Here is a 9,423-nt window from a genome sequence, read left to right on the forward strand (position 1 = left end):
AATGACACAGGTAAACACTCCCCAGCAACCATTGGAGGAACATGGATGATTGAGAAAGGAGATGACAGAGTTAGAACTGGTGAATTTTCATGACTATTCTTAGTTGGATTTCACCATCCTAATAAGCAGCGAACCAGGGATTTCCTTATGGCACACTGGAGAATCATGTAATCCCCTTAGTCCTGTCCTTTGCTTTTTGCCAAAAATAGAACTGATACAAAACAGAATCTGTATCAGCTGCATGTTTTCTGAGATTCAAACACTTGGATTATTGTGTTCAAAAATCCCATTTGCTGAGATATTGTTTGCCTTCATATATTTTGGCCTGGGCATAGCAATAATTTCTTCCACCTGCTGGCAGAAGGTAGCAAGACAGATGGAGAGAAGAGGCAAGGGCAGCAGGTGGTCAAATAAAACTATATTAAGAAATCTGGTTTTGCTTCTTAGTAGACTGAATAAATACATCTGTGCCATGCTCCTCTGGAAGAGGCAGTCTCCCGGATGCTCCATTTATTTCCTTCTCTACCTAGGCCTACCCAACCCATTCAAAATGTACCATATACAGAGCTAGGCGGAGTGGGAAAAAGATAAATGAAGTCAAACAATCTGGATGTGAGCCGCAACTTTTTCCACCCATTAACTGTGGGATTGTAAATGGAACCCTTCCTCCCACCTATGAAATAAGGCTGAGTTGTTGTTGTTGTTGTTGTTGTTTGAGATGGAGTCTCGCTCTGTCACCCAGGCTGGAGTGCAGTGGCACGACCTCGGCTCACTGCAACCTCCGCCTCCTGGATTCAAGCAATTCCCCTGCTTGAGCCTCCTTGGTAACTGTCATTACAGGCGCACACAACCGGACCCGGCTAATATTTTTGTATTTTTAGTAGATATGGGGTTTCATCATGTTGGCCAGACTGGTCTTGAACTCCAGATCTCAGGTGACCCACCCTCCTTGGCCTCCCAAAGTGCTGGGATTACAAGGGTGAGTCACCGTGCCCAACCAAGGGTATGAGTATTTTCAATGAGTTTTGCCAACACATTATGCAGGTACTCTGTATGTTCCTGTGAATATCCATTAACATGCACAGACAAGAGTCCCAGATGTGTCTTTTAAAAGATTAGACTTTAAACAGCTCAGCTAAGTATGGTGCCAGATTCATCCAAGAAGCACACACGTTTGTCTTCCTTTGGAGACAAGTTGTTTCAACTATTGGCCTGACAGCAGTCACAGCACAGCCAGCCTTGAACCACCAGCACGGAGACACAGGGTAACAGTCTTGTTCAGGAATTCAGCAAGGTCCCAACCTGCCCACAGAATCTCAGCAGCCAGCTATGGAAAATGACCTGAGCAGGCACATCTGCCTCCCCTTGTTCACACTTAACTTTTGTTATTTAGGAGTATGTTTCAACTCCACATGTGACCTGGAAAAAAATGCTGTGTAGCAGGAGACTGCTCTTAACGTTTCCATTTACTACAACTGGTGTGAGTTAATTTGCCAAGTTCATCAGGTAGACATGGCGATCGGATTTCCAGAAGCTACCAGAGGGGCTGCAAAATTATGTCTGTGGGTAAAATATCTTCCACGCCTGTTTTGGGAAGGTTCGTGAACTAAAAGTGATTTGACCATTATTAAATGATTGAAAAATTAAACAAAGAAAATAGCATTTCTTGATATGTGAAAATTATATGAAATCAAAATGTAGTATATATAAATAAAGATTTAGTGGCACACAGCCCCACTCATTTGTTAAAACGTTGCTACAACAGCAGAGTTAGGTAGTTGCTACAGAGACCATGTGAGCCACAAAGTCTAGAATTTTTACCATCTATTCTTTTACAGAAAACATTTTCTGGCCCCTGAGCTACAGAACATTACTGGGCAGAGGCTACAAGTCCACTTACCCCCCAGTGTGAGACAACACAAAACTCCCTTTCAATCCAGCCTGACCCTCCTTCTTAGCCTCTTACAAACTTAATGCCTCATTCCTGCCTGTTTTCTAAATGTATTAGTAACTGTCTCCACGCCATCTCCCTGTTCAAAAGTCTCCTAAATACAGTTGGCCCTCCATATCTATGTGTTCTGCACTGTGGATTTAACCAACTGTAAATAGAAATATTAAAAAATATCGCTTGTATACACAACATGTATAGTTTTCTTGTCATTATTTCCTAAACAATACAGTAGGACAACAATTTGCCTAGCATTTACACTGTATTAAGTATGGTAAGCAATATAGAGATGATTTAAAGTACATGGGGGATATATGTAGGTTACATGCAGATACTGTGCCATTGATATCAGGGACTTGAGCATCCATGGATTTTGGCGTTCAGGGGAGCCTTGGAATCAGTCCCCCACAGGTACTGAGGGATGACTGTACTTGTATAATCAGGGGAAAAATGTATTTTTAATATACCAATGTTTCTCTGTCATTCACAGAACAAAGCCACAGTTGTTGTGATAAGTATCCCAGGGCATTCACACCTGGCCCCTGCCAGCCTGTCACTTGTGGAGCAAGCCTCATGAAGCTCAGCTCCCCATACTGTACCATGCCCTTCATCCTCACCTACAGCTGAAGAGCCCCTCCGCTTTCCTACGACCTCAATCAGAAGATCATGTTTTGTTCACCAGTTTTTCCCCCAGAGCACATGCTTTTTAATAAACTTCTACAGTGAGATATGATGCTACCTTGAAACTATTCACCTGCATGTCTAGCCTGACCCACCGTCTCCACCCACGAATGAGTTACGCAATGTTAGAAACCACATTTTCTTCATCTTCATGACTCCAGTACTTGGCATCAGGAAAAACATAAGATGGGTTCATAGAGTTTAATAATAATAATAGATTTGATTAGTTTGATTGTGCCTTTACAGATTCATCCTGAGCGGCTCTGAGTCTTTGATAAGCCACTTTACTTCTCTAAGACGCAAATTTCTCATTTGTTAAAAGATAAGGAGTCCTACCTGACTGACTTTACCCACTACATGGGTGAGCGTGGTAAGTAATCCTAAATATGACAATCAGCATGAATTTTCTAAGATTGTACATTCGCATTTCTAAAGAATACTAGTTTAAAAAGTACTTCCATAAACAACGTATTTTACACTGGCAAAAAAAAAAATGAGGTCTCAATTTCATAATGTCAGTAAAAGCTTTTTATAAGTTGTAAAGCCTACATGTGAAATAATGTGGCTTTTATTTTCTATTATAATAACCACCTGGCATAGCTAAAAAGATCACAGCCTAGCCTGGCAGGTAGAAGAGGCTGTTTTCAGGGCTCATAATGCATTGGAGAGTAAAAGGTAATTTTATTTTCATGATAATGATACTGCCTTCCCGCTCCCTCTACCTCAGCTTTTTTATGAGGAAATAAAACGTCTTACAAGCGCATGGACACGTAGATTTTTAAAAGACTTCTGCATCCATTATCTCTTTTAATCCTCAGGACCATCCCCACTTTGCACATTGGAAATCTATTCTTCAGAACTGGGAGTGACTTGCCTTAGACCTTCTAGCAAGTGAGAGAGAGTTGGACTTCAAACTGAGGTCCTCAGGTGACAAGTTTTCTACCTTTCCATCAGACCAAAAGCCCATAGCATTAGAGTCATTGAAATCATTCTAATGTCTTTAGAGGTTAAGACCAGGAGATTTCAAAGGATCTAAGATCACAAAATTAAGGAGAGTTTTAGAAACCCAGAATGCCCCCCTTGTCTCTAGATGATTTTATATTATCTTTTGTAATATCCAGCCTCAAAGACAGCCCCCAGTGATTCCCCACCTACCAGTATTCACACTCTTGTATAATTTTCTCTCACACTGAAGAGGGCTGACTTGTACAACCAACAGGATATAGCGGCAATGGCAATGTGTGACTTCAGAGGCTAGGTCATAAAAAACATTGTGGCTGTTGTCTTGCTCTCTTGAAACATGTGCTCTTCAGGAAGGCAGATACAAGGTTGTGAGGACACTCAAGACACTTCAAAGGGCTCCTAAGTGTCTGGAGATCAGGGACATCTTGCCAAGAGGCAGTACCACCTTTCCAGCTATGTGAATCAGCAATGGATCCTCTGGTCCCATTAACAATCCTGTTTAAATCTTCAGAGATTGCAGTCCTTGCCAACCTCTTGACTATAACTCTATGGCAGACCCTGAGCCAGAACCGCCCAGCTAAATCACTCCTGATTCCAGACACACAGAAACTGTGTCATAATAAGCATTTCTTGCTGTTTAAGTCACTTCGTTTTTTATGAGATTTGTTATGCAATAATAAGTAACTCACATATTTTCTGTTATAGCCACTAGGCTGTCCTAGGTGTATGCACATTCTCCTTTTTTCTCCTGATTTCAGGCTTCTTTCCCCAAAACAATCACAAATCCCCTTGTCATCAGTTCCCTAAACTCATTGTCCAGGATATTAATCAAATGAGAGAAGGTACTTCAATGACTTGATTCACTATGGTCTTCACCCAGCTGCCCCAGGAGTTTTCCATTTTGTCCCAAAGCATTTCCTCATCATATACTCATGTCAAAAGCCTGAGATAAGATTGACTAGTGGTGTGACTGTCACAGACTCTAGATCTGCTAAGAAACATCTAATAAGATCTGAGCTACACCTGGTCGAAAAATTGGATCTAGAAATGATGGGATCAGGGAACTCAATTATACTCTTGTTTATTTAACTCAGATTCCATGTTTCTCTCTTTCAATCCTTCTACCATTCTCCTGTCCTGTATGATTTAACATCCTTATTACTGAGAAACCAAAGCCATAGAAACTGATTAACTATAAATGTGCTCATTCTTTATAGAAATGATGTATGTATAAATCAGAACCCCTTATTTTTAAAAAAAAAAAGTAAACTGTAAGACCACAAGCCCGCCCCCCCCAAGACTAGTTCATTTATGCAATTCCCAGGACCAAAAGGAATAACAGGTGAAAATCCTGAACTCATCCCATGTCTTCCCTAGGGAAACCAATGATACCTGTCTAGAGGAAGGGAGCAAGATGCCAGCCAGCCTATCAGGGGATTTCCTTCCATCCCAGCTTCATGGTCAGGAGCAAACATCATCAAGTTCTTTGCAGTGGGGGATGAAAGAGAAGAGGGGTCAGAAACACACTCCAGGAGACACTCTAGGATGCCACGGGAAAACAGATAGCACTCCCTCCAAGCCACAATCAAGAACCACTGCCCTAGACAAGGGGGGACCAGGAATTTAGGCAGGACCCAGCCTATCTAGGGTGGACCAACATAAATGCCATGACAAGTAAGCATCTGGAAATCTGAAAATAACCAGAACAGAGAAAGAGAATGGAACAGAGAAGGTCACCATCATGTATCATCCATCTATGGTGGGCCTGGTACTCTGCTGAGTGATGGATACTTAGAATCTTATTTAAGTCTCCCAACTGCATAGGGTTAAGAGCATCTGCTTTGGCAGGCACCTAGCTTCAAACCCTCTCTCTGGTGGTATGATATTGAGAAAGCCATTTGACCTCTCTGAGCCTCAGTTTCCTTTCATGTAAAGCAGAGTAGTGGTTAGTAATACCAGAAGACAGACTTCACGAAATGAGTATCTTTAGTATCATCATGAGGGAGAAATGAAATAATTGCAAGTGCTTCTCAAACTGTCCAGAGCATACAAATGACTCAGAGAATTTGATTAGATGAATACTCTTGTTCATTCAATCAGAATCTTTAGGTAATTTGGAGTTTGGCCTGAGAGTCTACATTTCTTGCAAGCATCCAGGAAATGCTAATGCTGCTGGCCTAAGGGCCACATTTTGGGTAGTGAGGATATAAAACACTCATAACCTTCAGTGATTATTATTGGTATTAATATGTTAACATGATCTCCCTAGCAAGAGCAGCCCAGCTGGTAAGTGGCAGAGCCAGGGTACAAATTCAGGGCTAACTCTCCTCCTCTTCCTCCAGTCTTATTTACCTCTCAAAACGAGCCAGATATGGTTGGAACAGAGATAAGCCATTTCTGTTCCATTTCCTCAGTTATCTCCCTGCCAAGTGACTTCGTGTGACATTTCAACCCTGATATCTCAAAGTCTCCGGAAAGTGAAGCAAAGACGTTATGGATTCGCTGCATCCTCCATCATATTCTCTCATACTGAGGACTTTCTGGGTTGCCCAGAAAAACTTCTGTCAGCAAAGACAGATTCAATCAAAAAAATGAAAATTGAGGCTTAATACAGCCTGAGGATGAAAGTGATTAACTAGGAAATGGGAGATTAACCCCCTGGGCCACATCTCAGGGACAAGCAGGGGCTGACTGTTCCATGTTCATTAGAATTAATTCACCACTGTCTTCCCTGGGAATCACAGGGAGGAGCTTCTCTTCTAAGATTGAACAGGCCCAGAGACATGGGCATGGGGCTTAACTCGCATTGCCTCTCAATGGAGGGTTGGACCTGAACAAGCAGATGTTCGGCTCTAGAGAGGGTATGGTAAGGTTGCCAAGATTAGTCTGGCATTACTATTTTATACTTATGGTAACTTTGAGGCAAGAGTGCTTTGCATTTTTTAATTAGTTTATCTTAAAAACACCAGTAATCATGGGAAAAGAAAGCAGAGATCAATTCTGAAAGAGAGAACAAAATGAGCAATCCTCACATCCAAAACCTTGATGTCAGACACTTTAGAAATTGTGCATATTGGAGCTGGGTGTTGCTGCAGACACATGGGCAGCTAGTTGTGAAGGTTTGAGACCAAGTGATGTACTTGCAAGCACAGCTAGTTTAAAACTGCACTAACAATGGTTCTGACTGATAACACATGCTATTCTGTCCCAGGCACTGTGTTAAACACTATAAATGCATTGTCACAGTCATCTCTCCAATAATCTTATGGAAGATGGCTCTGTTCTCCCTTTTGTACCAAGAATTGGAGTGATGTTACTTCCCTAAGTTTTCATAGGCAGAGGCAGTGCTACAAACAATTATACTTGTTGACGTGAATTGAATCATTTGGTAGAAACAAGAGATTCAGCCACTCAACAGAACAAAGAATTTGAGCGAGAATACAAGAAAAAAGAGTCTTTTTATTTGCCAGCATCTAAGCACTATCACCCCCAGCTTTTTCTAGTTATTCAAACCACTCAACAGAATACATGTGAGCTTTACTTGTGGGCAGCATACTGGGAGTTCCACCCACTTCTTGATGTGTCTATCACTCCTTAGCAATGGGGCTCTCCTGCTTCCAGTTATGGCCAGTGACGATGTGATGGAATCCTCACAGGACATGGCATCACAAAGCCTGAGTTTGCATTCAGGTAATAAATGTGCCCAGGGAACTTTGGGAAAGTAACTAACTTTTCTGATGCTGTATCCTCTTCTGTAAAATGGGGCAAATGCTATTTACTTTAGAGGACTCATGACCTTAAGTGATTATTACTGGAGTTAGTATGTTATGTGATCTCCCTAGCAAGAGCAGCACAGCTGGCAAGTGGCAGAACCAGGGTACAAATTCGGGACTAAATCTCCCCCTTTTCATCCATCCCTATTTCCCTCTCAAAAGCAGCCAGATATGCTTGGAACAGGGTTAAGCAATGCCTTCATGGAGTCACATCTTCAGTTATCTACCAGCCCAGTGACTTCTTGTATGACATTTCAACCCTGACATCTCAAAGTCTCCAGAAAGCAATTCGAGCAGAGACATTATTGATTCACTGTATCCTCTATCACATTATCTCATATTGTGGACTTTCTGGGTCACCCAGAAAACTTCTGTCAACAAAGACAGATTCAATCAAACATAAAACTGAGGATGAATTCAGCCTGAGGATGAAAATGGGAAAACAAAATAATACTTTTGAAAGTTATTTTCTGGTGCTGTGCAAATATTAGGTGTGTTTTTAGAGGAAAATAACTCTTTATCTTTTCCCCTAGAGAAATTCTCAGCCTCAAGCCGTGTTTAGTTTTTAGTTATTATTTTCTTTAAAAAACTGCAAGTAATGCATGAATTATCAGAGCATTTGCTTTCTGCAGGGTCATTTTTCTTGTTTCTCCTCTTTCCACTGGCAATGAGGCATTTTGAAGACAAACAGTTCCCTTTTGAGTTAGTTCACACTTTCATGCCCAACCAGAAGTCTTTTAGGAAGTAAGGAAACCTTCTTTTAGTACCTTGAGAAAGGCAAGCTGACATGAAGACATCTCAAAATCATAGGCAACTCACTTCACACTTTTTTTTTTTTTTTTGAGACAGAGTTTCGCTCCTGTTATCCAGGCTGGAGTGCAATGGCACGATCTCAGCTCATCGCAACCTCCGCCTCCTGGGTTCAAGCAATTCTCCTGCCTCAGCCTCCTGAGTAGCTGGGATTACAGGCACACGCCATCATGCCCAGCTAATTTTTGTATTTTTAGTAGAGATGGGGTTTCACCATGTTGACCAGGAGGTCTCGATCTCTTGACCTCGTGATCCACCCACCTCACCCTCCCAAAGTGCTGGGATTATAGGCGTGAGCCACTGTGCCTGGCTCCTTCACACTTTAATGTCTGGCTTTTGATTATAGGCTTACCCTCAAAAATCTCAGAAGCAAACAAAGCACATACTTCTGCACACATGAGCACAAGATATGCACCCTCAGTGTGATGACAAATTCGTGTCCTACCCTTTGCTTCCTATTAAAGCAAGTTCTGTCACTAATCGCAGGAGGACAAATGTTACAAACAGAAGGCAAGGGGTTGGAGGGGACATTTACCTATGGTCATGGTACCAAAGCCTCATTGACAAAGCAAAAGCAAAGTTCAGAATGGACTGAAGTGTTATTGATATAAGAGAAGGACTTTTAAACACTGGAACTTCCCCCACTCTTCCATTGCTAATGTGATCTTGCCTCTGGGATTACTGATCTCCACATTTTTAGGCAATAGTTGTAAAAGAGACTGGATAAAGAAAATGTAGCACCTATACACTATGGAATACTATGCAGCCATAAAATGGATGAGTTCATGTCCTTTGCAGGGACATGGATGAAGCTGGAAACCATCATTCTCAGCAAACTGACACAAAAACAGAAAATCAAACACCGCATGTTCTCACTCATAATTGGGAGTTGAACAATGAGAACACATGGACTCCAGGGGAAGAACATTACTTACCAGGGCCTGCCAGGAGGTAGGGGACTAGGGGAGGGTTAGCATTAGGAGAAATCGTTAATGTAGATGACAGTGTGATGGATGCAGCAAAAAATCATCGCACGCAAATATGTAAAAAACCTGCACATTCTACACATGTACCCCATAACTTAAAGTATAATAAAAATAAATTTTAGAAACGCCGTTTGTAGGTACATTTTCAGAGATAGTGGAAATGTTCATTTCCAGGGTGAATTCTCTGGAAACTTACCAACATTTGTCTTGTTCCCGTAGAAGAAAACCAAGGAAGGCAAACATAAAACTTGCTTCTGCCGGG

General features: G+C 41.6%; 1 long non-coding RNA gene across 1 annotated transcript in view; it reads left to right on the plus strand.

The window, feature by feature from the left end:
* The window catches only part of LOC144579738 (uncharacterized), a 203,733-nt gene extending 200,174 nt beyond the window's left edge, over positions 1 to 3,559 (plus strand). The window contains exons 5-6 of the long non-coding RNA XR_013527968.1: positions 2,876 to 2,999; positions 3,448 to 3,559. This is a non-coding gene — a long non-coding RNA (uncharacterized LOC144579738). The remainder of the gene's footprint in view (positions 1 to 2,875; positions 3,000 to 3,447) is intronic.
* The last annotated feature ends 5,864 nt before the right edge of the window (positions 3,560 to 9,423 follow it).

The sequence above is a fragment of the Callithrix jacchus genome, chromosome 16 (assembly GCF_049354715.1).
Source record: "Callithrix jacchus isolate 240 chromosome 16, calJac240_pri, whole genome shotgun sequence".
In the NCBI taxonomy this organism is placed as follows: Eukaryota; Metazoa; Chordata; class Mammalia; order Primates; family Cebidae; genus Callithrix; species Callithrix jacchus.